The 26,860-nt window shown below is 37.5% G+C and overlaps 1 long non-coding RNA gene across 1 annotated transcript in view; it reads right to left on the bottom strand.

The window, feature by feature from the left end:
- Positions 1-3,970: 3,970 nt before the first annotated feature.
- Positions 3,971-26,860, bottom strand: part of LOC127527703 (uncharacterized) — a 428,225-nt gene continuing 405,335 nt past the window's right edge. The window contains exon 2 of the long non-coding RNA XR_007934866.1: positions 3,971-4,040. This is a non-coding gene — a long non-coding RNA (uncharacterized LOC127527703). The remainder of the gene's footprint in view (positions 4,041-26,860) is intronic.

Genomic DNA, 26,860 nt, shown 5'->3' with positions numbered 1-26,860 from the left:
TGTGCCATGGATCTGATCATTTTAGAGAAATGTGAAATACCAAAAAATAAAATACAGAATTGTATTTTTAACTTTCGTTTATAGGTTTGAAGGTGGGTTTGTGGAATGAGATTCTGAAAGCCTTTTTTGGCACACATGAGTTTATAATTTATATTGCCTGATACTAATTCTTGCCCTTCCCTTTAAAACATATTGGCAAGAAAAAAGGCACAATTTTGGTCTTTAAAACTATTCAATGTACTGCCAGTGTGTAAAGTCTGAAGTCACACTATAGATATACCAATTTTTGCCCATACTTATTTTAATATATATGGCTAACTTCCTTTCTTTCAAGTTGTGCCTTTCTACAAACACCATCCCAAAACACTTTACTCGTATGGATACATGAAGTAGCACACCTGTGTTCATATATCGTTTTACAGATGGCACACACATTGCTTAGGGTCAGGCAGTGGAACAGAGGCAGTAATTGAACCAGAAACCTTGTGAATTAGAGTCACAAAGCATGACTAAATAAACATGCTGTTTAGAGTTGGATTAGGTGGCTTTGAAAATAGATAGAAGGAAGACATAAAAAAAGGTGAAAAGATAAAGATACTGTGCGTTAGTCATGACATATTTATTTTATATGGTGCTATATTTGGTAAATGTCATCTGAGAGCAACTCGGAAAATAAGCAAAGGCTTGGTTTTCATAAAGACAGGACAATATGACTAACTGATACTTGGAAATCTATTAGTATTAGGACCAGGTTTGCTCTTCTTACTGAAGATTGCTTTATAAATGAGACTGGGTTTCTAGAATGCCAGTCTGATTTTATATTTTGGATGAGACATATAACATCATGCATTTCATGTTTTATTTAATTGAACCTCTCCAGCCTCTTGGCAAACTCTGACCAGCAGGCAGTCCTATAATGAATAATGTGTATTTTGTGCCACATAAATGACAATATGGAATACAATGTATTAAAAAATACTGCACTTATATTTTGTAGCATTTTATGGCTTTAAGAATGTTTTTCATTTTATGAACAGGCATATGTACTGTATTCATTTACTAGTTCAAGCAGCAATAAGAATTTTCATTTTAAATAAGGGCTCAGGGTCATGAAATGTTAGCCATTCTGGCTATGTGGTGTCCTATATTATCACACTACAGCATAATTAACATATCTTGAGGTTAACTACTTGAACAGTATGATATATGAAAATAAATACCATTACATGAACACAATTTTTATCCATGAGTATGAATAATAGCTTGCTTCTGTACTCATAAGCCATTGGTTTCAATCTCATTACTTATGACTTTTGCAGAAATTCTCATTTACTGCGTGAAAGCAAATACCATAAAAAATTGAGAAAAATGTTGGTAAAGATATGCAGTAGTTTTATAATGGCTGATGTATTTAAATGGGTTTCTGAAATATAAGACTATGTCTCCAAATAGGTATTACAGTTTATAATGTTCTACTACCATTAATACTACAAATTCGTACCTGAATATAAGATACAGCATATATTAAATAAGAGAAATGTAAAATGACATGTTTTATAAGTCCTGAAATAAAGCAGTATTGTAGCTACTGAACATTATTTTAGCTTTGAAAAACAAAAAGCCTTTTCTATTTTTCACAATAGTTCTATCACACCTGGAAAACAACCTTACCTGTAATGCCAGAAGCAAATAAGCCAGACAGTATCGTTTCTATATTAGTCTTTTATTCCAGGTGATTGCTCACATTGTTATTATGGAAATACATTGGTTCTTAGATAAGATTCTTCTTTGAAGCTGTGAAGTAATAGTAAAAATATATGACAGTAATGGGGGATGAAAATTTTTCAACTCTCAATTTCTAAGCAGAGCTGATGTATAAATTATTTTTCTAGAATCCATCCAAAGCAATTTCTGAAAGAAATGTAGTATGTCTGTTCAGAAAAGAGATTGAAGCTGAGGAAATATTGTCATTCAATAAACCATCGCAATATTGCTTCCCTGTCCTTTGCATCTCTCGTTTTATTTCAAAAGGAACGCAGCTTTCACGCCACACTAAAAATCTCAATTTCTGCTGCAAGCACTTCACGCGCGATTCAGTGGAAAGGGTAACTAATCAGACCATTGAGAATAGCTTTATATTGCTAGTTCCCCTCTTAATGTATGTACGACTTCACAAGAGCGATACAATGTATCTCTGCAGTAGGGGCTTGTTTGTCAAAAATAAATTGCTACTTTTTAATTTTAATCATTGTATTCAAGGTGTTGAGGAGGTTTATGCAAGAACAATTTCCAAGAGGAGATGATCTTATCCTTAAACTAGTAGGGAAAACGCTTATTACATGCCTTTAAATGTTAATCCCTAAAATCTTTTACTTGAGCCTGTTGGATCTGTACCTGAGTTGTACTCAAGAAAAATATAGTATATTGCCCATGCACAAACTTTTATTTTTATTATTAAAATGAATACCATCTCTTTTGACCTTCATCAGCAACAAAACTAAAGGGTATATGGTAAACTACCATATATTAAAATTATACAGCTGAGGTACAATGCTCCAGTTACATCTTGTTAGTTATGTCACCAGTTGCCAAAATATGCATACAGCACCTATCGACCCAGAGCATTGCATTATAGACTATACCTTGTGCTAAAGTTGTTAAGACAGGTGAGGGTCACTTTTTACAGCATATTTCTCACCATTAAAGCACACACACTGAGCATCCTGATATTATTTCCGTATCTCTAAACCTATGGTGGTTTGATCCATCTAGAATCCATCTGGATTAATCTGCTCCAGAGTGTGTTGTCACAAGCTTATCTTGATGTAATTGAAAAACTATCTAACTACTGTAGACTAAATAATTATTCACGTTTGCCCAAATGGTGGGGTAGGACATGCTCCTTTAGCCTGTATTCAATCAATTACTGAAAGAAAAGGGCAACAAAGATTCAAACTCCAACTACAGTGCATCCGGAAAGTATGCACAGCGCATCACTCTTTCCCACATTTTGTTATGTTACAGCCTTATTCCAAAATGGATTAAATTCATTTTTTTCCTCAGAATGCTACACACAACACCCCATAATGACAACGTGAAAAAAAAACAATAGATTTTTCCAAATTTATTAAAAATAAAAAAATTGAGAAAGCACATGTACATAAGTATTCACAGCCTTTGCCATGAAGCTCAAAATTGAGCTCAGGTGCATCCTGTTTTCCCCTGATCATCCTTGAGATGTTTCTGCAGCTTGATTGGAGTCCACCTGTGGTAAATTCAGTTGACTGGACATGATTTGGAAAGGCAAACACCTGTCTGTATAAGGTCCCACAGTTGACAGTTCATGTCAGAGCAGAAACCAAGCATGAAGTCAAAGGAATTGTTTGTAGACCTCCAAGACAGGATTGTCTCAAGGCACGAATCTGGGGAAGGTTACAGAAAAATTTCTGCTGCTTTGAAGGTCCCAATGAGCACAGCCTCCATCATCCGTAAGCAGAAGAAGTTCGAAACCACCAGGGCTCTTCCTAGAGCTGGCCGGCCATCTAAACTGAGCGATCGGGGGGGAGAAGGGCCTTAGTCAGGGAGGTGACCAAGAACCCGATGGGTCACTCTGTCAGAGCTCCAGAGGTCCTCTGTGGAGAGAGGAGAATCTTCCAGAAGGACAACCATCTCTGCAGCAATCCACTAATCAAGCCTGTATTGTAGAGTGGCCAGACGGAAGCCACTCCTTAGTAAAAGGCACATTGCAGCCTGCCTGGAGTTTGCCCAAAAGGCACCTGAAGGACTCTCAGACCATGAGAAAGAAAATTCCTCTGGTCTGATGAGACAAAGATTGAACTCTTTGGTGTGAATGCCAGGCGTCATGTTTGGAGGAAACCAGGCACCGCTCATCACCAGGGCCAATACCATCCCTACAGTGAAGCATGGTGGTGGGCAGCATCATGCTGTGGGGATGTTTTTCAGCGGCAGGAACTGGGAGACTAGTCAAGATAAAGGGAAAGATGACTGCAGCAATGTACAGAGACATCCTGGATGAAAACCTGCTCCAGAGCGCTCTTGACCTCAGACTGGGGCGACAGGTTCAACTTTCACAGGTACAACAACCCTAAGCACACAGCCAAGATATCAAAGGAGTGGCTTCAGGACAACTCTGTGAATGTCCTTGAGTGGCCCAGCCAGAGCCCAGACTCTCTGGAGAGATCTTAAAATGGCTGTGCACCGATGCTTCCCATCCAACCTGATGGAGCTTGAGAGGTGCTGCAAAGAGGAAAGGGTGAAACTGGCCAAGGATAGGTGTGCCAAGCTTGCGGCATCATATTCAAAAAGACTTGAGGCTGTAATTGCTGCCAAAGGGTGCATCAACAAAGTATTGAGCAAAGGCTGTGAATACTTATGTACATGTGATTTCTCAGTTTTTTTTATTTTTAATAAATTTGCAAAAATATCAAGTAAATATTTTTCACGTTATCATTATGGGGTGTTTGTGTGTAGAATTCTGAGGAAAAAAATGAATTTAATCCATTTTGGAAATAAGGCTGTAACATAACAAAATGTGGAAAAAGTGATGCGCTGTGAATACTTTCCGGATGCACTGTATAATGTTAGTTCCAAACTAGGCATCAAACCACTATCTTTATACTTTATTCTTTACACCATTAGATGGTAGGGTGAGGAACTATAAGAGAAAACATTCTGTAATTATGACATACTGTACCTAAGCCCTACACAATGAACCAGATATTTGCAAAAAATTTCTAATATGTTAAACTATCTTGGCACCTTTAGATAGTATTTAAGAGAGAGGTGTGTTTAAAGACCCTATTATTTATTTATTCTCTGAGTGGTATAAAATGAAGTGCCCCTTGGCTATGTTATGAAAATGAACCTAATTTATTTATTAACTTTGCTTCGTCATCATAGATAGTCTTGTCGCAGTGCACTGAGCAGGCTCCACCAGGCTTAATGTAATAAAGGACATCCATCTTGAATTCATTGGTTAACAGTGACCAACTACTTTTCATTTACACTGAATCTACCACAATTTACTAAAAAGCAGGCATGTTACTGATGAGGAATTTGCTGAGAATGAAGCCACTCTCTGAGCACTTTCTCACTCTGCCTTACTACACTCACCCCATCCTTAAGCAAATTACAGGTCATGGCACTCTTTTTTTCTGCTCTGGAATTGGCTCTAGTTGATGGCCTCCCTTCCATTGCTCATCCACCCTAACCCAGTAGCAGGACACAAGCTTGGGGCCTAGGGTTAACAGAACTCTCATCTCAGCCAGCATAGCTAAGAGACAGGATGAATATGTTTAACATATCTGAGAGCATGTGGACTAATACAATACATGCAAGAAAGAACATTTAAATGATAAATGCTCACTTACAAAGAATAGAAAAGGACTGGCAATGTCCACTATGCATTCAGTAATACCGGGCAAACTAGCTGTCTCTCTCTACCGTAGGAGCGCAAGTCACCAGAAATCTTAAACCAGATAACTTGGCAACTCTATAACAAATTATAACAGTTTCAGCTCGGCTCATTTTTAAAAACTAAAGTGCTTATGCCCTTTTGATAGTCACATTCTACAACAGTGTAAAAAATGGATATGCAAAAACTAGACAAAAAAAACTTTAAATGGGAGTTGTTTGACTGTTATTTAGCAAAACAAAATCAGCCAATGGAGTAAACAAAATGTACTTGACAAGATTTCTTAAAGTAGGCTAAATAATTGCAAATACACATTTTTTTGATAAGTCAATAAGTCTTACAATAAGGGAAACAAGATTTAATGTCATGATATAAATACTTTACAATTGCTTATATTTTATTTTTTGCAGTGAATTACTGACTGATCCAAGACCAGGCCCAATTTAAAACAGAAAACCCTCTTTTTGACAGTGCCTCATTTTAGCCTCTGTTTACTCTGGCAGAAATGGTTATTTTCTCATACTTTGTACTGCTATTATGAAATTTTATGTAATGTACTACTTAGAATACAAAGCACAAAACTGAACACAGTATCTCAGATGTTTAAACTTAACTTTTCTAGTTCTGGTATTACACACTGTGTTGATGCTGCAAAGCCCAGACATTTTTACTCTTTTCTGTATAAAGTTTGGTTGTAGTCTCCCAGGCCATATTATCTTGTAGTAACTAGTAACCTAGTCAGACGAGGTGTTTTGTCAATGAGAGCGTCTCAGGATGATCCAGTTCTCCTTTATACTCTTTATTATGGAGAACATAACTGAATGTTCAGAATTCTGCTGCTCGTCTACTTACACACACTAAAAAATCTGCTCACATCACTCCTGTCCTTTATGATTTGCATTGGTTACCAGTCTTTTCAATAATCAAATATCTTCTCACCTTTAAAGCCCTTCATGGTTTAGCCCCTCATTATCTGTCTGAGCTACTGCTTCCTTACACTCCTGCTTGTGCATTAAGATCATCGGACGCTGAGTTACTCATTGTACCTAAATACAGATTAGTAACTACGGGTGGCAGAGCTTTCAGTGTGATAGCCCCTAAAATTTATAATGCTCTTTGTCTCAGACTTCGCAAGGAAAAATCTATTGTTCATTGCAAAATCCTGTTAAAAACACATTTCTTCAATGTGTATTATTCATTTTCTTATACTGTATGTAACTTTTATTGTCTTATTAATGTGTTTATTGAATTCTAAAGTGTTGTTGAGTGTATGAAAGGTGCTACATAAATACATTACTTCCTCTTCTTTTAACCTCACGCGATTAGCCAGAACAAAAGAATAGGCAGGAGAAAAGTTACACATATTTATTCATATATTACAGATCAAATAGGTAGTGCCATTAAACAAGGGGAAACTAAAGTGTGACAATACACACCAATACCACTAGGTACTTGTAGACGGGAAGTCTTTTCCAGGTGGTCCCTTTCTTCCTTTGCTTGGAATGCCAGAAGTGGATTGACTTTTCCTTCTCCTGTTTTCTCTCTCTGATCAGCTTTTCAATTATCCATTCATTAACCGATCTTAATAAAGCTCTTTGCCATTGTACAAGGTTCATAAAACTAAAATCTTATTCACAAAATCCACTATTTTAGTTCACACTTCTGACACCATTAATGTGAACCAACAATGCAGCATGTTTGTATAACTTAGTAACATCTTCTTAAACCATATGTGCATTATAGTATCGGGTTTGCCTTATAGATAGCAGCAAAAAACATGCATAGGCAGACTTACAATGCTTCACAAGCTTTGAAAGTTTAAACTAATTATTAAGCAAACACAGAAACATTAGCAGGGAGGTTCAGTTTTCAGTAGCCAAGTAACAAGATGTTTAAATGTAACAGATGGCTTCACCATTACAAGAAAAAAGTCCTTTTAGAAAGTTAGTTCTTTCACTTAAATGACATTATAATATATAATTATCATAATGATAGATTTACAAATACACAGCAAAATGAAACAACAGCAAAAGTACATTACTAAAGCAACATTTCAGAAAACAAATGCAATTTTGGGAGTCTTTTAATCTGTTAATTTCTCCTTTGCATATTTTCATTTCAGAGCATATTTTAATTCCCAACACACTAAGAAATCAAAATCCTCTTACCGGAACAGTTTAAAATTTCTCCTATACATTATTCATTATTTTTATACAATAGGAGAACTGGGAACTCAGAATTAAATAAATACACTATTAAGCCTGGCTGTTTTTGAAAATAAAAGTTATCATATTTCTCCTGTCTGCCAGTGGTTCTTCAAGAGTAATAAATTGATGCCCACTTCAGTAAGAAATATAAGCTCTTGAATCTGCTTAGCAGACACTATATATACAGATACACACCTGGATGGCTTAGCAATTGGCAATTTTTTTTAGTTGCTATTCTATACCAGGTATCTGCAAATACAATGCAGTTTTGAACTTATAATAATAACTTATAAACATAAAATTAACACTGACCCATGCCAACACTAAGCAATACAGCTCAATAGAAAGCAGAAACATAGTAGTTAGTACAAAAAGGCAGCAGCTGAACAAAATAAACCTCAACAGTTAAAACAGAAAACATACTACAAATCGTAATATCTGATATTAATTCTGTAAATAATACAATAATGTAATTACATCCTTCTGATGTGTGTTGCTCAGAGAATGCCCCTCAGTGTCCTGTGGCTCCCTGTGGCCCGTCACCATAAAGGGGTATGGTGTGGGCCTCCTTCTTTGAAGACCTCTGTCAGCATGTGTTGAGATGTGAAATTTTGCATACATGTTAATAAATATTTTGTATGTCTTTTTTTCTAACTTAGACGAAGCAAAATGTAATATTATGTTACATTATTGATAATAACATTAATGGTTTGATGGTTAAGAACCCCTTCCCCCCCTTTTAGGAATGATTCGCTTTGTAATTTTACGACAGCATTGAGGGAAGTGCAACAATTTTGTCCAATATTTCTCTGCTAAAGTCTCTCAGTCAACCCCCACAGAAAAGTCAGGCTGCCTAACTGCCATGCTTTACCATAACACATGGCTTGGAGGGCAGGTGTGAAGTATGGCTGTTTGGAATTGGCTTGTATCAGAAGCCTTTAAGTACCGTGATACCCTATTGGCTGTAGGGGTTGGACAGAAAACTTATAAATTTGCTTGCTTTACCTCACTCTCTCTCTCTCTCTCACCAAACTAACCTTCTCACACCATGAACTGAAAAGGACAATACAATGAAGAGCACAGCTCGGCAGCCATATTGAGACAGGCATGCGGCCTGTGCTGAAGAAAGCTGACCACAAATGATGCCTTAACTAGAGACATTTTCAAAGTCAAGGTGAACTTTATTGTTATCTCAACCAATATACAAGTATACAGATAGACGAAATTGCGAAGCTCAGGGTCCACAGTGTAACAACATGACGTGCAATAAATAAATTAAAAATAGAATTAAAATTTAAAATTTAAAAATGAAAAAATTAAAAGTTAAAACACAAACAAGACAAGACATTGTGCAAAGATTGGACAAAGAAGTAGCAGCAATATTGATGTGTAAGATATGTAATATAATAAATAATAAATAATAGATATAGATAATACAGAAATTATCATTGTATGCTAATAGTTGTTTAAGACATATACAGTATAAACAATGACAGGTCAGAATGTTTCACAGCAGAAGGATAACAAGAGTGTCAAAATCCTTAAAGCTCACGCTCGTCTTTGCAGTAAAGTGGTTCGCATGTATAAAAGTTCTGTTTTTAGCAGTGGTTGAGGCCATGTGGAAGGTCCCAGGGGGCAGTCTGGTGTTAAGGAGTCTGACAGCTTGGGGGTAAAAAACTCTCCTGCATCCTGGCAGATCTGGCTTTGATGCTGCAGTATCTTCTCTTGGATGGCAGAAGTGTGCCAGAAGTGTGAGGGGTGTAAGGGGTTCCTGCACAATGCTGCAGGCCTTGCTGGGCACTGTGTTTGTAAAATATGTCCCTGTAGTGAAGGGAGAGGCACCCCAATAATGTTCTCTGCGGTCTTCACTATCCTTTGCAGGTGCTTGCGGTCGGATATGTTGCAGTTGCCATACCAGACAGTGATGCAGCTGGTTGAACACTCTCAATGGTGCCTCTGTAGAACATGGTGAGGATGGAAGGGGGAAGACTTGCTTGCTTCAGCCGCCTCAGGAAGTGTAGTCTCTGCTGGGCTTTCTTGATTAGTGATGAGGTGTTATGTGTCCACATAAGTTCCTCAGTTATGTGCCACACCGAGGAACTTGGTACTCCTAACAGTCTCCACATCTAAACCGTTGATGCTGAGTGGGATGTGGGCAGGACGTAATTTTCTGAAGTCCACGATTATCTCTTTTGTCTTGTCGACATTGAGAGATAAATTGTTGTATTCACACCATGCAGACAGCCGTTCCACCTCATCTCTGTATGCTGTTTCATCATCCCTGCTTTTCAGTCCCAGCACTGTTGTATCATCCACAAACTTGATGATGTGGTTGGTGTTGTGCGTGGCTGTGCAGTCGTGAGTCAGCAGGGTAAAGAGCAGTGGACTAAGCACGCAGCCCTGTGGTGCTCTAGTGCTCAGTGTGATGATGCTGGAAGTGTTGCAGCCCATCCGAACTGACTGGGGCCTCTCTGTCAAGAAGTCCAGGATCCAATTGCAGAGGGTTGTGTTCAGGCCCAACCTGCTCAGTTTTACAACCAGCTTTGGTTGGATGATTGTGTTGAAGGCAGAGCTAAAGTCTATGAATAGCATCCTGACATACTGTATGTGTCTTTTTTATCCAGATGTGTCAGGGAGAGGTGAAGGGAAGAGCATATGGCATCCTCAGTTGACCTGTTTGAGCGGTATGCAAACTGAAGAGGGTCAATGGAGGCAATGAGATTAGTCTTTATGTGTGACATGACTAACCTTTCGAATAACTTCATTATGATTGGTGTGAGTGCAACTGGTTGGTAGTCATTCAGGCATGTCACTGATGACTTCTTCGGCAATGGTATGATGGTGGTCGACTTGAAGCATGCTGGGACTGACGACTGGCTCAGAGATGTGTTGAAGATGTCTGTGAGGACACCAGCCAGTTGACTGGCACATTCTTTGAGCACACGACCAGGTATGTTGTCAGGTCATGCAGCCTTGCGTGGATTGACTCTGGATAGAGTCCTCCTCACGTCAGTTATGGAGAGACAGAGAGCCTGGTCAGTGGAAGGAGGTGTTGCTTTTCTCGCAGGCTCTTTGTTCTGTTCCTCAAACCGTGCAAAGAAGTTGTTCAGCTCATCCGGAAGGGAGGCATCACCATCGCTGCTGTGTGGGTTGGGCTTGTACTTTGTAATTGTCTGAACGACCTGCCACATACAACGTGTGTCTCTGGTGCTGCTGAATTGTTTGTTAATCCTCTGCGCATATGCCCACTTAGCTCTCCTTATAGCGTGAGACAGGTTGGCTCTGGTCACCCTGAGGGCGGCCTTGTCTCCATATCTGAAGGCTGCATTTCTGATCTTGAGCAGCTTGTGCACTTCTCTTGTCATCCAGGGCTTTTGGTTGGCTCTTGTGGTAACATCCTTGGTAACAGTAACATCCTCTATGCATTTGGAGATGTAGCCAGTCACAGAGTGTGTGTACTCCCCCAGATTGATGGAGTCACCATCCATAGCAGCCTCTCTGAAAATGTCCCAGTCTGTCAATTCGAAGCAGTCTTGGAGAGCTGAAACAGCACCAACCTGCCACACTCTGATGCTTTTTTGGGCTGATTTAGTGCACTTCAGCAGGGAATAGCATGCAGTGATCATAAAAACGCTGATATGATCTGAACAGCCGAGGTGGAGGTAGGGTAGGGCCTATGTAAACATTGTCCAGGCAGCTTCCCCCTCTAGTAGCAAAGTTCACATTCTGGGAGAAAAAGATGCAACACTCTCTCATTTCCCAATGCTTGGCCCGCTGCAGCTTTATATAATCCAGCTTGTTGTCCAGACGATCGGACGTTCGCAAGCAGAATAGACGGTATCGCAGGTCCGGTTGGGTTAGTTTTTAGCCTCGTGCTAACACCGCCGCGTTTACCTTGTTTCTGCTTCCGATCACTGCGCTTGCGTTTTCGTCAGCTCAGCTTCTCAGGCTGCCGAAGTAAGCAAATTCTGTGGAGCATCTCTGTCAACTCACTGGATATTTCAGTGCAATTTCTTCGGAAATTGAGCAGGATTTGCCACTCGTAAATGTATATCTGCGTCCTACTATCACTTAAATCTACTTTTTTACTTATACTAGTTGACAAAGACGAAGAAAGATTAACACTAAACACCACAGACTCGGGAGCTTTGTAAGCCGCAGCCTGCACGGGCGCTGCCATTCACCTGTCATTTTAAGTAACTAACAATTCTGTGTGCTGTCTGAAACTACACATCACCATTTATCAAGTTGTATGGTTGCCAATATTCAAATGTACTTTGCATATTGTTATTATTTATGAATATTATCAATAATACATTGTTTAAATTGTAACTTAACTCCTGCTTGCCTTTTACTACACCTAATTGCCTGAGGTTACATGTAGAAGGGAAGGTGGGGAGAACTTATATAGTACAGTACCCTATAAACAGTGATAAGTCTGGGAGATTTGAGGTATGCTGACAAAGACTACATATTAATAATACAAAAGGGGATACAAAAGGGACCAAGACAAAACAGCATGGTTCCCACATTGTAGCATACTGCCTGTGCTTGGGTCACACGTGTGTAGTTCATGATGTTATGAAAAATTTTACTTATGTTTTAGTTTTAAGGTAGAATTATTCTTGTCACTTTTTATTTTAAAGAAAATAGTATTTGCAACTAATAATATGGTTGAAGAAATTAAGATATATAATAAATAAGATGGTAATATGATTTATTAGTTAGACATATGATATTTATTCCATATTATGAATATGATCCTCACTAATCATCAGCAGTGCATGATTGTGTTAACCATCTTGAAACAGTGTAACCTTTAATTCTTGTTTATTAAAAAATTATTTAAAAACCCAAGTTCTCCAAAAGGTGGCACTATAGTTGATGCCAGTGACCCTAGTTGAAAGTGGTTGGTAGGCTGGAACTTATTTTGGATGTCATACAAAGACTAAAGCTGATCACTGTCAACAGAAGTCCTTCTCACTGTGTGGTATCTCACCTGGTTGCATTTTAAAAACATATGAACATTTGTAATTTTTCTATACATATTAACTTTGGATCAAGAATTGTTAAGCAACCAAAATACACCTGATATGACATGGTTATAAAACCACAGAAAAGCAGGCACATTTAGCCTAATATCAATTATTAAACTTTGTGTGTGTTTTCTTTCAGTTTTGAAAACATTGAGAGTGAAATGCTGTTTTCCTTTTGATTTGCTTGAAGTAAGTACGGTTATTACCCATTTGATTCATAATTCATTGTCTATATTTTGAAGAAGAACAATCCGGTAGCACAGAAGTTACCTCTCCTGCCTCATAAATTCAGTATCCTAGGTTTGAATCCCATGGCAAATCAAAGTCCATTTGGAATCTGCATGTGCTTCCCTTGTCGGGGGGTTGTGAGAAGGGTACTCTGGTTTTTAACTCACATCCCCAAAAACATGCAGGGTAGGATAACTGACTATCCCACATTAGATGCAGTGTGTGTAAAAGGCTTTAATTTTGCATTAACAAAGCAAGTTACTTTGTTTTCCATACCACATGCTGTTACTATGATTGTAGGCCCTCAGTCTTAGGCTTCCACACATGCCTGTCCAGTGTCACAGGAATCACACAGTTCAATAGCGTAGTTCCAGCTGTAGAAATTGGTGTCCCTTCTGTTAGATGCATTGAGGTGGAGGTGGTTCACAGTGGAGAACTTCCTCCCGATGTACTTGTTAACTTCATCTTGAAATATGTGCACAAAATACATTATTGCACTTGAGCACCTTGGAGACAGCTTAAAAGGCTCTGGTGGTGGTAATTCATCACCAATCCACAAGGTGGTGGTGTATACTAACACCTCTTCTGTTCTTCCCTCTTCTGACCAGATGATTTACAGCCCACCACAAAAGTTGTTCTGTAGCCAGGTGTAAGCAGTTCCCTTATAATTGCATTAATTATTTAGCAAATAAAAGTCTGGAATTGATTCCATCTGTAGATTTTGCATTTGGAAGCTGTTGCAGTGAACTCTCGATATGAGGTCCAAAGAGTTGTCAATGCAAGTAATAACAGTCCATCATTAGGCTAAGAAAACAAAACAAACCCTTTAGAGAGACAGCAGAAACATGGAGTGGCCAAATCAACCATATGGTACAATCTTAAAGAGAAGGAACACGCTGGTGAGGTCAACAGCATCATAAGGCCTGCACAATCATGGAAATGTCCTGAATGACTGCAGAATTCTTTCCTTGATGAAGAAGAATCCCTTCACAACATTTATAGATCTATCATTGCCAAAGTCTACAACCAAGAGAAGATTTCATGAAAGTAAAGACAGAAGGTTTACCACAAGGTACAGACCACTGGTAAACTTTAAGCATTGGAAGGACAAATTAGACTTTGCCAGAAACCATTTATTAAAAACCTGTTCAGTTTGTGATCAATTTTCTTTGGACAAAGGAAACTAAGATCAATACATAGCAGAATGATGAAAAAAAGAGTAATGAGAAGAAAAAGAATGGCTCATGATCTGATGAATATCACATCATCTGTGGAAAATGGTGGAGGCAGTTTTATAGCATGATCATGCATAGCTACCAATGGAGGCCAGTCATTAATGTTTATTGATGATATGACTGCTACCATAAGTAACAGGATGAATTCTGAAGTGTACAGGGCTATACTGTCTGCTCAGATTCAGCCAAAGTCTGCAAATCTGATAGAACAACGCTTCACAGTGTAGATAGACAATGAGTCAAAACATACTGTGAAAGCAAACCAAGTGCTTTTCAGCACAAAGTAGTGGAATATTCTTCAAAGGCCAAGTCAATCAACTGACCTCAACCCAACTGGACATGCATTTCAGTTGTTGAGGGCAAAACTGATGGCAGAAACAACCAGTAATTGAAGACAGCTACAGTAAAGGCCTGGCAAAGCATCTCTGGGGTGGAAACTAATAACTTGGAGATGGCGATGTGTTCCATACTTCAGGCAGTCATTGACTGTAAAGGATTTTCAACCAAATATTGAAAACGATCATTATATTATGATTATGTTAATTTGTCCAAATACTTTGAGCCCCTTAAAACAGGGTGGCCATGTATAAAAATGTCTGTCTTATCTAAGCAGCTCATGCAATATTTTTGTCAAACCCCTTGAATTAAAGCTGAAAGTCTATACTTCAATCACATCTTGATTGCTTTGTTTCAAATCCATTTTCCTGGTGTACAGAGGAAAAATTATGAAAATCGTGTCACTGTCCAAATACTTATGGACCTTGCTGTATAACTTGAGCTTATCAGCTAAAAAATAAAAGCAAAAAAAAAATGAAACTAGGCAGATTTTGTAGAAATAAGAAAACATCGATTTGGAGCAGTACCAGTATATAGTCTGATGATGTGAAACTGGAAATTAAGCTCTGCTATGAAGTGCATAGATAATGAATGAATGTGAAAAATATGTGACTGCAACGAGGTACCATTGCAGTGCCTGTCCTGCCCTGTCATGTCTCTCTCATTTCTGCTACTGCATTCACAGCGACATTTCATCTTGTGCTCTAACTGGAAATGATTATAATTGTTATTGGCACTGCATACGAAAGATGTTACTGAAAACAAAGGCATTCTGTTACAAGAAGCTCTCTCTAAAAATAAAGGCTGAGCACTAGGGACAAAAATTAATGTAATATATATTTAAAAGAATAATCTCCCAAAGAGAAATATAGGCAAAACAGTAGTTATACTGTCAAAGAAACAACAAAAAAAGGCTCTGCTCTTTAAAAACATCAAAAATGAAAAGATTCAAAAACAGAAATACATGTAACACAGAATAAATGAAAAAGTAACATGCATAACAAATATATTTAAACATTTTAAGCATTCACCCCGGTAAGTTGCTGTGGATGAATGATGGTCAGCTCTGACTGATGGCTTATGAATGTTTTATCTTTTCTTCTATAGATTTTTCTAAATTAACTGTAAAAGCTACAAAAGGAAATTACAAAATAAAGCATAATATTCACATGAAAGCGATTTGCATTTAAACAAATTGCAGTCATTTATGTAATAAAAAATTTGCATATGTCAAAATTAATGTAATAATTACGGTACTAGTCCATAGGAGACTATGCACAAACATGTTGTCATGTGCATGTGTCTAGGGGACAGCTGAAGGGTCTAGTGACTGTAATTCTACCACCGCTCCAGGGGTTGGCGCTGTATCTTTATGTCTTTTTTCATTCTCTCTCTGCAGACCGGATGATTGATGGCTATAACACCTCTGACTGTCCACCTGGACCTGCCTATATCTGCCAAAAGGACTTTAAACCAGAAGCTTCACCATCTTTTTCAGATCTTTTCTGAAAAGACGTCTCCACACATATTTTTTTCTTTGATTTCCAATTCAGTTGTACAGAGTGACCAGTCTGGTACCCCAACTATTTCTCTTACAATGTATAATAAAGCATATAAATACATTGATGTAGATCATTTACAGTATAATTAATATTTCACAGTTTAGCATTGACAATGATGAATACCTTGCTGTGTTTCTAGCTAGGTGCTTGTTTTAACTCTATACTGTAGGTATTTGTGTGTTCATCTGTGGCCATTTTCCTTTCCTTTCTTGAAGAAAATCACACAATTAACTATGGGAACACAATAACTCTAGTTGTCTCTAATAACGCACATCTCACAACTCTTTGTCTTTTACAACCTACTCCTTTAACAATTTGAATAATTAAAATTTTATGTTTTTACTGATTTAAAAAATAAAATACCATTAAAATACCATGGACTTGGGGTGCATTTCCTGAAAGCTTTGTAAGGCTAAGTACTCATGAGATCATTCAGTTATATAGAGAGTGTTTCACGAAACTCTTCATAAATAAAGTAGTTATTAATCTTGTTTGTAAATTAATGAGTGAACTGACCCAATTGTTTTTTTTCTTTCACTTTTTTATTCATTTGGAGTTTACAACTACTACTACTACTACTACCACTAATAATAATAATAATAATAATAATAATAATAATAATACATTTTATTTTTATAGCACCTTTCCAGTACTCAAGGCACTTCACATAGTCTCATACAAAATCTGTTATATGTAACATTGGATACAAATGTTTCCTGTATAGAACACTAAAACATATAGATACAGGATATACAAAAGCATTAAATAGACTAAAAGACAATAAACCAGAGTAACATACTAAGTTTAATACTAAAAGAAAAGCCTAGCAGATAACATCATTTGTGATATAACACACACATAAATTATACTCAGCATCTGGACAGAGTGGAAGACTGAAAGAGGAGGGAGAATGTCAGGTTAAGTTAAAAGCCTTCCAGAAGTTGTTTTTTAAAAGAATGAATGGCGTCAGCTGATCAAATTAATTTAAGGAGGTCATTCCAAAGTCTCGGCGCTGTACAACTAAAGGCCCCATCACCCATAGAGTGCAGGTTAGTTAAGGCACAACAATATGGCCAGAATCAGAGGACCTTAGTGGGTAAACAGGAACATAGTGATGGAGAAGGTCACTTATATAGTCCGATGTAAGGCCATTTAAAGTTTTACAGGTTAATAATAGAATTTTATATTCAATCCTGTAAGACAAAGGGAGCCAATGGTGGCGAAGCAGGATAGCTATTATGTGCTCGCTGTTGCTGGTCCGTGTTTGGACTCTTGCGGCAGAGTTTTGAATCAACTGGAGCTGTGATATGGGACAAGAAGCAACACCTGCCAGTAGGGAGTTACAATAATCGATGCGGGATGTGATAAAGGCATGGACAGGTTTCACAGCATTAGAAAAGGATAGGAATGAATGAACATGGGATATGTTAGGTAAAAATAGGAAAACTTCTTTATGTTTATGTGGTTTATGTGGGCGGAATAAGAAAGGGAGGAATCAAAAATGACACCAAGATTCCTCGCATTAGAAGAAGATCTGATGAGATCACCATCAAGAGTGACTGAGAAGGAGCTCATTTTCTTAGATTGCACTTTAGTGCCAATTTGCAGGAATTCAGTTTTGTTGCAATTTAATTTTAAAGAGTTCTGCTCCATCTAGGTGTTAATTTCAACGAGGCAAGTTGTGAGCTGAGAAAGCCCTGATGAAGTTTCACTTTTAACATTGACATAAAATTGAGAATCATCTGCATAAAAATGATAACCCAGTCCATAGCTACGAATGATTTGGCCAAGGGGAAGCATATAAATACAGAAGAGCAGAGGGCTGAGGACAGAGCCCTGAGGGACTCCTTGTGTGGCCGGAGCTGAGCTGGATCTGCTGTTGCCAAGACTAACAAAATCTTGCCTGTCAGTCAGATACGACTTAAACCACTGAAGGGCAGTGCCAGAGATACCCAGCATGTTCTTCTCCATTCTGGACAGTAGAATGTCATGTCTGACAGTGTTGAATGCTGCACTAACATCTAACAGAATTAATATGCTGGTTTGTCCAGAGTCTGCTGCCATAAGAAAATCATTGGTTACTCACAGCAGAGCAGCTTCACAACTGTGCTTTGCCCTTAAGCCAAACTGAAAGGTTTCCATCAATTTATTAGAAAGTTAAGTAATGTGTGAGTTGGGAAGCTACAGCACACCCAAGAACTTTTGACAAAAAAGGTAAGCAAGAAATAGGCCAAAAATTGTTAAGATTGTCAGCATCAAGACCAGACTTTTTTAACATTGCGATTACAAAAGCAATTTTTAAAGTGTCTTGCACAAAGTTAATATCAAGGGATGAATTTATTATTGTCATACAGTCGGGATTACGGCATGAAGGCAGAATTTAAGAAGTGTGGTGGAGATGTGGTCCAGTACACAGGTAATGGGCCTCATCTTACAAATCAGACCATTAACAGATGCAGATGTGACTGGTGAAAATTTAGAAAAACAGCTGGATGGAGTGGGAAGACAGGGGAAAATATAAATGGATGATGGATTCATGTTAGTTGAATTATTTAGATCTTTAATTGTATTGTGAAAAAAGTGGAGGAATTTTTCAAAGACTTCGGTAGAGGGGGTAGAACAGGTAAACTTACCTGCAAGTCTGTTACAGAGAGACAAAAGTCACCCTAAGAAGATCACAAAACATATACTGATGTTCTCTTTTGGACAACATAATAACAACAACAACGATAATAATAAAAATAATATGTCAATGTTGCAATACCAATACAAAATTGTAATGTAGACTGCAGATTAGAGCACCTTTTTTTTAATGGGAATACTGCCTAGGGCTCAGCCATGTGCGCACATAGTCATGTCTGATAACTAAGTTTTTTTGCCATGCAAGACTTAGAGGCTGCAGGACTGTGACATGTAAGGTTTCCACAGACAGCTCTGTCTTTAAAGCAGGAGGCTATAAGACAAAGTGAATCCAGGTAGAGTCTAAATGTGAAGTGAAGGCATCTCCAATGGCTGAAATAATGGGAGAATTGTAAATAGCTGTTGGTTCTTTTATTGTTCCTTTGAATGTATGGAAAAAATAAAGAGGAATAAATCTCTTTGATCGTTTTCACAGTGTACAGTCCATATAGTTTTATTTCTCCTGCCTGGGAAGGGACATTACAATATTATCATATGCACAGTGTATAGTAAATTTTTTGCATGAATGTCTGATCAACACTTCACTCTCCAGTGTGTGTACTCTCCTACGTGGTCTCCTCAAATGATCATTAGTTATGTATGGATGGCCCAGATTGATTGCCTAAGGTGGATTCATTACTGACCATTCCTGTTGAAGTGACAGGGGTTGTTGATGCAGTAAGGGATGGTGTGGGTTACTGGTCATTGGAAGAAGGTATTGGTGGAAGCTGAGAAATCTATCAAAAAATGGATTCGTGGGTGTTAGTTTTGTCTACATTCTCCACTGGCACCTGAGCGCTGGAAAGCTTGGGACCAGTCATTATGCTTAGCCCAGTACTTGACGTTATTCTGAGTTTGTTTGTTTTTTATTTTAGCTTTGTAAACTTCCTTTCCTTCACTCTGCCTTTTCTTCAGCACTTGCTGTACCCCCTTTAAAGCCTCTATGTCATCAGATATGAAAGCTCTGAACTCCTCATTCAGGATATTGTGCTTTTTAGCTCCTTTGTAACCCTTATTATTTGGAAAGCTGCACACCATTATTGAGATGTTAATATCGTCCTTGTGTAACACTCTGTATATACTGTACACGTGTGACAATAATGACCCAATAAACTTATATGATAAATATGATAAGACTGTATTTACTTTAAAAATGTTGCCAGACATGATTCAATGATATGTTTGTTTTTTTTTTATTTTATTTTAAAACCTCAATGTTCATTTGATAGGCTTGTTCATAAAATGAACAGAGATGGATAGATGCACTGAAGGGTGGTCATATGTTAAATTCTTGTGACAAGAGCTTCACCAGCAAAGAGAATAAATTGTAGACTAAAACATTTAATTTGTTTGCACTTCAGTGTTTCTAATGAGGTAATATTGAATAGCTGCAAGTGCACCAAGAAACATACATTACAATTTAGAACTCCACATCTTCAGTTAATTAAAATGATGGCAAGCAGCTTTCAACATCTAAAAATCCCTTCATCCAACTATGGCATACTAAAAGTATGATAACCACATTTTAATTTGACAAAATATTAAAAGAATTAGGAGGTTAATATATTGTTAGAAGAATAAATACATTACTTGCTAATTTCATTTAATATTTTAACTGTTAAACTTAAGAAGTAATTTCTAGAATGAGGAGTGCCCATACAACTTTTAAGAGTGTGCCATATACAATTAAAATATTTCATTCTATATCCTTCCTTTGTGTGATTTTTAAAATTTTGAAGTAACTGGTGGTAATTGTTATGTTATTACAAAAAATTATATTCATATGTAAATATTTTATAATGGATAAGCTGGTGTCCCAGTTGGGATGAACCCCAATACCCTGCCAGGCAGGAAGACCAAGGCAAGAGATGTTCATGAAAGACCAGGTAACACTCCCAACCCTGGACAGGAGACGGGTATAGAGCGGCACACTAAGAGCTACAAAGCCAGGACTGACATTCCAACTACTAAGAACACCCTTGACGGATGAGGAAGATGCTTACCACTGGGTGTTTGTTGGTTCTCTTTCCAGTTGGGGAGGACAGAAGAATAGTAGTCTCATGAGATACTGCTAACCTTGTACAGATTTTTCTCCCATATGCTAGGGGAACCCTGGGAATTGTAATCCCAAAGGATTGCCCTGTTGGGTCTCATGGGGGCTGCCCGTGGGGCTACCGGAAGATATTTGCCATTCTTCAGGAGGATTCCACCTAGAGACAAGTGTTTGAACCCTGGAAGCACTCCAGGGTCAGTATTTAAAAGAGAACCCTCCACTTTGCCTGGGAAATTTGGTAGGAGAAGATGACATTCACCTGGGAGAAGTGGAGGAGGAGAAAAGAGAGACTAAAAGAGACACTGAGAAGCCTGCCCAAAGTAATTTTGTGATAAATAAAATGTATATTTGCACCTGGGAAGTTGTCTGTGTAGTTGTACCTGCAGATTTGCCTGTTGTGGCCCGTCCGTTTTGTATTTGTACTTGCCTTTTCTTTACAGTCCACACAGATTTACCACCATCGAAGCTCCTCCATCTTGAGCAGTCCACTTTGTTACTCACATTGATATACAGTGATCCCTCGCTATATCGCACTTCGCCTTTCGCGGCTTCACTCTATCGCGGATTTTATATGTAAGCATATTTAAATATATATCGCAGATTTTTTGCTGGTTCGCGGATTTCTGAGGACAATGGGTCTTTTAATTTCTGGTACATGCTTCCTCAGTTGGTTTGCCCAGTTGATTTCATACAAGGGACGCTATTGGCAGATGGCTGAGAAGCTACCCAGCTTACTTTTGTTTCTCTCTCTCTCTCTCTCTTGCGCTGACTCTCTCTGATCCTGACGTAGGGGGTGTGAGCAGGGGGGCTGTTCGCACACCTAGACGATACGGACGCTCGTCTAAAAATGCTGAAAGAGTTGCTACCTTCTGTGTGCAGCTGCTTCGTGAAGCGACATGCATACTTAAAAGCTCGAAGGGCACGTATTGATTTTTGACTGTTTGTTTTTCTCTGTCTCTCTCTATCTCTCTCTCTCTTTCTCTGCTCCTGACGGAGGGGGTGTGAGCTGCCGCCTTCAACAGCTTTGTACCAGCAGTGCTTCGCATACTTAAAAGGCAAACAGCCCTATTGATTTGTTTGGTTTTCTCTCACTTTCTGACATTCAGTGCTCCTGACGCGCACTCCTTTGAAAAGGAAGGTATGTTTGCATTCTTTTAATTGTGAGACAGAACTGTCATCTCTGTCTTGTCATGAAGCACAGTTTAAACTTTTGAAAAAGAGACAAATGTTTGTTTGCAGTGTTTGAATAACGTTCCTGTCTCTCTACAACCTCCTGTGTTTCTGCGCAAATCTGTGACCCAAGCATGACAATATAAAAATAACCATATAAACATATGGTTTCTACTTCGCGGATTTTCTTATTTCGCGGGTGGCTCTGGAACACAACCCCCGCGATGGAGGAGGGATTACTGTAATGTTTTTTTTTTTTGCTTTCTTAAAACGGTTAAACCCACAATTTGTTTTCATTATACGTGGTTAGCCTTTGGGTGCCCCAAAAATTTAGGATATCTTTGTCTCTCTCATTACAAGGTGCAATGCACCATGGCAGAGAAAAACATTGATTATTTTGACAGAATGTTAAGAAAGCCTGACACCGAGTTCTATCGCTGACAAGTAAATATTTTCACCAATATCCTATTTCAACATCAAGGCAGTAATATCAAGTGAAATAGCAGGCTTCTGGGAAGAGAAAAAGAATGTGAAAGAATATTAAAAAACACATTCATATAAAAACAGGTGATGAAAGTGTCAGAGAGAAAAGAATGACATTTATTGTATTTGTTTCAACACTGAACAATGCTTTCTAAATGACACTGGTTTTCATTTGTGTATTTAGTGAACACTGATTCAGCATGCAGCAGAAAAGTCCAATCTCTTACATTGCAGGACAATGATTCACTAAATTGCTAATAATCAACAAATCTTTCAGTAGGCTTATCCCTGTGGGATACTGATGCTCATGGATGGCACATACTCAATGTAGCGATTGTGTCACATGTACTGCACATGATTTGTGCTTCATAAACTGCATGCATATGGTATCAATAAAGACACACTAAGTAAGCAATTGCTGTCATCACTCATTCTTGTTCTGTATGCTTGAATTAAATTTATTAAATCAAGAGCATAAGGCATATTTAAGGTGAACACGACAGTAATTACAAATCAATCTAGATGACACAGTATAGGTGCACGTTATTTCAAAACATTCCAATAGAATACAGTATATATTAGTAACTAGAGTTTTTCAGTGTTATGCTCCATATTTGTTCACTGGAAGGTATCAAAGGATGACATTTCTATTTTGTATCATAGCTGCTGTAGTCTGTCTGTTCTTTGATCGTGATCTTTTGTGTGATTTTTTTATAGTTCAGTGTGGTATTGCTTGAAAATCTAATTTTGCTTCTTTAAAGTAAACAAAAGAAAGTGGCTAAAATAATCTTTCGATGATATTAAGTTCTATCCCGTAACATAAGAATATCTATATAAAAATGACACTAGCGTCATTGAAAGTCCCCTTGGAGAAGAGATAGGAGCTTCTTTGAACAGTGCTATAGTACTTAATATTTTTCGCAATAACATTATTATATATAAATAGGCATATAAATACAGAACTTTTATTGTTTTGAATTATATTATTAAAGATTTTGGAAAGCACCTGCTGTAAAATTCTTATTCATTTTTTGTATTTAGTACAGTGGTTTTCTAAATCAACCAGTGTGCTCAAAAGCCATATGTGATGAACAGTTAACTGTTACTGTTTGTAGAGCACAGCAAACACAGTGGAGGCATCACAACCCTACTGCTTCACAGCCCCTGGGAACAGGAACCCTTGATCTTGACACGGCCAGTATGTTGGTGTGAAGTCTTAACATTCTCCCAAAAATCCAGATGGGTTTTCTCCTAAAATATGTACATGGAAGGATGATTAGAAACTATAAACTGGCCTAGTGTGAGATAATAATCGTTGGCTTACCAATTGACGGACTGGCAACCCAGTGCAGCTTTCGCTCTCACCCAGCACCTGATAGGCTCTGTTGCCCCAAAAAATCCTGATTCAGAGTAAGTGGATTTACAGGATGAATGACTGGAGGAGAATATGGAAGACATTCTGCATTTATATTACTTTCTATATTTGTATGTATTATTTGATTTTTTTAAAGAGTTAATTCCCATGGTGAAATTAACCCATTGTGGCGTGATAATGTGTACCTTGATCTTGATCTTCGGTGATATGGAAATCATAGGACAAATGCAGTTCATATAGTGAGCTCTTGCTCAAAGCCATTAATAACTGTACGTGGGGTAAAGCAGGTGCTGGATCAAGACTCATATACTGCCAAGGTCCCAAATGATTGTCTAAAATTTACATGCTTAGATGTATTTAGGTAGAACAAATCAGGCAAATGATGCAACACATTTAAGGCTAATTTAAGATAATCAATTTAATTTAATTTAATTTTTAACTAATTTGAAAATTTCTTGTAATGTCAATTCATTTCAGCTAATATAACTATTCTTGGAGAAACAGAGTTTTGGGGAGCCTAGGCATCTTTAACCAAAAATATTAAATTGTTAAAACCAATAGATAATCCTAATATCAGAAGCAACACCTTTAACCCCAAAAGTTACATTGTAATAATGCAAAATATATAATGAAGTGAATGATATACTAGGTTTATAAAGGTTTGCTCAGCTCCTGAGATCTTTAAAAAAAATTTTTTTGCATTTCTCAGCTGATACGGTTATCTCTGCAACAACAGAACTAAACTTTGTCAAAGATTGGTGGCAATTGTTAGTGAATTCCATTAATTTGTGCATGTTTTATTGATATGGTTATGAGATCTACCAAAGCCTTTGCCTGATCCCTGAGCAAACCCTTGTTGGAGATTAGAAATTAAAGCATCCTAATATGTTCCACACATCTAATAGTCATGGGGAAAAAAATCAATGCTAACAAATGAAAGCTTATATATTTTTTTAATTATATCTACTAATTGCAACATATATAGATAAAACAGAACTGGTTACAGCTCTAAATCCTAAGAGACACCATATTTAACTGTGGGCAAGAATACATCACCACTATCTACACAGATGTGCACAAATAGAAAATGATTACATAAATATAAAATAAAACAAATGATAACTGTGTGACAGCATGAAATAAACACATAGACCTATGTAGCAGAATGCTATGATTAGTGGTTTCAAAAGGAAAAATTAATGTTAGATAACCGTATCATTTCAAATGTATACAAAGCGAACTTATTTTAGCTTCATCCTAAAGCTAAGTAACCAATCATTCTGAAATAAAATCTTTTATAATATAAAACAATATTCTTGATCACAGTCGGACCTCAATTTTCATAGATAATAAAGAAGTTTAGTATTACCCCATTCTTTGGGATTTAATCCAAATTGGCCCTAGGGAAACCAATAAGGAAGACAAAGGATAAGTAGGGTGCATATTGCTCAACTTGGTAAAGAGATGTTTTTGTTGTTAATAGTGTTATCGGTAAACAGTAACATAGAGCAAAGGCAAATTTATTCTTAATTGTTTAGTAATGGGAGGTTAGATCAAAGAGGTAAATGTGGGGGTAAAGTGCAAATATGAATGAAGTAATTAGTTATATTATTCAGCACATTATACACAAATATTTCTTCCAAACAAACATTCAGGGTGGAGAAGAATTTAATGAGGCCTATTCAGTCAGGGTCTCACAACAAAAATAGTCAAGAGTGAGCTCATAGTCTATAGGACAGGAACAACATAAATTCAGAGTGTACTGAACTTCATGGATGGTGAATAAAGTAATTGGAAAAGGAAAAGGAAAAGGAAAAGGAAAAGGGGGGGGGTGGGATAAACAAGATCCAGGACATTAATCCAGGGTTGTGGTCAAAAATTGAGATAGAGAATCACTAACCAATAGTCCATGTATCTAGAGCTGAGAGCTTTTAAAAAAAAATAAATTTTGTTTTAGGTTGAATCCACAAACTTGGACAAACCAGGAAGTGCAAGGGGATGATCTTTATACCCCTTATTCTGTGAGATTATACTATCCATGATCTCTGATGTCACCCCTAACAATTTCCTGGCAACGGTAAAACTAAAGACCCAAAATGGCAGTGCTTATAAAAAATTTTTTAAAAAACAAACAAAAAAAAAACCAAGATGGACCGGCTGAAAATAACAAACACTAGTAAAGATGCACTAAATAAAAAATAAATGCATGACCACTGGATTCCTGGGGCTCAGATACTACCAAAATAAAGTATAAATTAGTTTAGAGACCCAGTAACCATTCAGCAAAATAAGAAATGAAAGTCAAATCATGACAATGAAAAGTGAACTCAAAGTTCATACAATACAAACGATTAATTTTGAAGTAGAACCTACTTCCTCAGGGAAATAATATAAATTAACATCAAAACCATAAAATTAAATTTTTTTTTTACTACTACCAGTAATGGCGCACTGCACGATAACGTGCAGTGAACACACTTGACTTGAGCATTCATAGTTTTCCTAATCTTTCACTGTATGTTTAGCATGCGTTTGCTCAGAGGCTGATGTGCTTGCTGCTTCCTGAGCAACTCTTCTTTTCTCCACCCTAGCCGCCCGCTTCTTCTCTTCTTTTGTCGGCATCTTTTCGCATTAAAAGTGATTAAGTCAGTGTTTGTGTTGCAATTACTTCTTTCCTCAAGAATGATTTAAGATAAGAAGGAGTAAGGGAAATGAGAGCGAAGGTGGTAGGGATGAGAACGGCGCCCGTACGCATGCGCTCCATGGCTGCCCTGCTGCCGAGAGTCAATTCTACAATAAAATAAAATAAAAATAAAAAGAGGAATAACCTTGGAGGTCAATCAACACCACGAAAGCGAAAAGTAGACATCAAAATAGTATATGTGTACCAAATTTCAGGTCAATAGGTCAAACGGTTTGCGGGCTACAAGTGATTTAAAATCCTGGACAGATAAACGAACAGCCACAGTAGCATATTATATATAAAGATTATTATTAGTAACAAAATAGTTGCAATATAAAAAACAATGGCTCAATAGGAAAAGAAACAAAAACATCTTGAA

The sequence above is a fragment of the Erpetoichthys calabaricus genome, chromosome 4, assembly GCF_900747795.2.
Source record: "Erpetoichthys calabaricus chromosome 4, fErpCal1.3, whole genome shotgun sequence".
NCBI lineage: Eukaryota > Metazoa > Chordata > Cladistia > Polypteriformes > Polypteridae > Erpetoichthys > Erpetoichthys calabaricus.
This window is presented reverse-complemented; position numbering and strand designations above follow the sequence as displayed.